Source organism: Corylus avellana, chromosome 11 (genome assembly GCF_965113065.1).
Source record: "Corylus avellana chromosome 11, dhCorAvel1.hap1.2, whole genome shotgun sequence".
Lineage (NCBI taxonomy): Eukaryota > Viridiplantae > Streptophyta > Magnoliopsida > Fagales > Betulaceae > Corylus > Corylus avellana.
The window spans coordinates 6889073-6891928 of NC_142500.1; the positions used below are offsets into that span (position 1 = coordinate 6889073).

Here is a 2856-nt window from a genome sequence, read left to right on the forward strand (position 1 = left end):
CCGAGGTGGCAAAAAAAATTTACTGTAGCACACGTCAGAAAAAGGGCATTTTCTTGTAGTGCGCTATACTATCGTCTTTTTTATTCTCAAAATTATCAAATTATCTTAAAATCTCAATGCATAGCATTAATTACTTCTTTCAAATAATTGAAAGATTCCTTATTTTCCTTATTTGCTACGAAACGATATACTAATAACATGTGAGGCAAATAAGACGATCGAAGACAAAAAAAAAAAAATCGTGATAAAACCTACAAGGCTACAATAATTTCCTTTTGACATTTTTCAAGTGCTATACTTGTGTGTATCCATATCTCGGAAGAGAGATGTTCGGTTTTATACTTATATTCATATTTTATCCATTTTTGTATAAGAGATATGATGAAATTCACCATTAAAGCTGTACACTTCACATGTGATCCACGAATTTAACGGACAAAAAAGACAAAAATGTGAAGAAAAATAATATCAAACATATTTTATGTTGGAGTAAATACTTGAGCAAGATCACATTCATGTCATCATGTAGATCAAGAACATATCTTAGTTCCCAAAGCACCAAATTATAAGAAGGAAAAAAAAAAAAAAAAAAATACACAAACCGTACCCCTACACCTACAACAACTACTACGGCTCTTTATTCATGATGATTACTCCTCCTCCTGCATGCATATGGCCGGCCGTACGAGGGTGGTTGCGCGCAGCAGCTAACAAGCTAAGGCGTGGTGCAGAAACATCGGCAACGGAGTTTTTTGCAATCTCCGCCGGAGAAACCTTCATTCCTGCACACCAAAGCACAGTTGTGGTCAGCCAAGCATGGCCCGTGGAACTTGTGGCTTTGTGACTCGCAAACTCTTCCCTCTGCTGGCTTCACCATCTCTTCTGCATATATCATAGCAATAAACAAAAAATAAGCCAAGAAAACCATATGGACCCTAAAACAAAATGAAAAGAAAAGAATCAAGAGAGAGGCTTATGAGAAGCCAAGGCTACGAGCAGCAAAAAGAGAATTTTCACTTGTCAATCAGTATTATTATTCTTATCCATAAATATGTATTATTAAAATATTATATATAACTAATTCGTTTTTTTCTCTCTAGAGCCGGAACCCTAAAGGAGAAGTAATCTTTTCCAAGCCTTGGTGGTCTGTGGAGGAATTTGGTGAGGTATGGCAGATGATCTAACGAAACTGTGGGGGAATTTTTCCCTCTCCGATGATGAAGGGGATGAGTTGGAGATCAATTGTATCTCCTTGGCAGAACCAGTGAAGCGTGGGCAATCTTGTTTGGTGGGTAAGTTGGTGTCGGATAGAAGGGTGAGCAAGGAGATAATCAAGTCGAAACTGATCAGAGGATGGCGTCCGACTGGGTCCTTATCGTTCAGAGTACTTGGGGACAATATTTTTTTAGTAGAATTTGAGCACTCGTGGGACAAAGCACGTGTGTTGGAAGGGCGTCCATGGGTATTTGAAGGGAGTCTCTTTGCTGTGGAGGATTTTGATGGGGTGACGCTGCCGGCAGAAATTGAGTTCGAGAATGTTGTTTTTTGGGTTCGAATGCTTAACATGCCTCTAGCATGTATGTGTAAGGAAGTCGGTTTTCAGATTGGCGCTTCATTGGGCACTGTCGAGGAGGTGGATACGGATGAGGAAGGCATTGGTTGGGGGGAATACCTTCGTGTTAGAATCAGAATAAACGTAAGGAAACCTTTACTCCGTGGAAAAACGATCAAGGTGGAGGGACGGTCTGTAAAAGTGGTTTTCCAGTACGAAAAACTCCCACGGTATTGTTTCCATTGTGGGTGCATCAGCCATGGAAGGGAAGGATGCCAAAATCCACAGGGATCTTTGCAGAGGGGGGAGAAACCTCATTTTGGTCCCTGGTTGAGGGCTGAGTCTCCTTCACAGAGGAGAGAAAGAGAACGGCAACGACATGGTGGCTGGGGGGAGTATGGTAGGGAGAGGTTTCCTATGTCGGGGGGCAGTTTTTCTCAACATAATGTCGGACAGGACTGGAGAAAACAAGGGAGCACCAGTGGGGGAGCCTCCGGTTCCAGGGAGGTTTCCGGTGAGGATGGGCAGCCCTGTGCGGACGAGAATCACCGGGGAAATTTCTTTCCTTTTCCGGAAGGAAGAGGCGTTACGGAAGAAGAAAGAATGGGCGATAATGGCGGGATGGGGGGAGCAGATGGCGGGGAAAACGGTCGCAATAATCAATTTGGTGTTAATGAGATGGAAACGGAAAAGGAAAGAAGCATGGGGGGAGATTCTCTTTTGAAAAGTCAAGCTAAAGCCGTTTATGCTGAAGCAATTAATGAAGAAATCCATCAAGAAGGAGCATGTGGCATGCGAAAGGAGGGGAGAAGGGAGCCCACGTGGACCTTGGAAAAAGAGAGGGGTGTTAGTGACGATGGGCCTTTGTGCAAGGAGTCTAATGCTACACCCAATGGAAGCCCAACCACTACTGTCCCTATGAAAGCACCAGATGTGGGAGCACCTTCAGTGCTTAAGTGGAAAAGGAAAGCAAGGGCTGCGACACCTCTGCGAACTACTGTTCCTGAACCATTGGACACGCGAAAAAGACGTTCTAAAGGGGAACAGGAAGGGGAATTCCATGGAGACAAACGAGGAAGAAGGAATGGAGAAAGAAGAGCTGAACAGCTTCGGTGGGATGAAAGACTGACCGGATCGGGAATGGCGGGTGCTGGGCCCCAGCCCCGCCGACCGCAATGAAAGCCTTAAGTTGGAACTGTCGGGGGCTTGGGAACCCCTGAACAGTTCGTGAACTTTGCCGGCTATGCAAAGTCAAGAGACCCAACTTAGTCTTCCTTATGGAAACTAAGTTACGTCAAAAGGAT

The 2856-nt window shown here is 44.2% G+C and overlaps 1 pseudogene; it reads right to left on the minus strand.

The window, feature by feature from the left end:
- Positions 1-601: 601 nt before the first annotated feature.
- LOC148583046 (defensin-like protein 1 pseudogene) lies at positions 602-895 on the minus strand (annotated as a pseudogene).
- Positions 896-2856: the final 1961 nt, after the last annotated feature.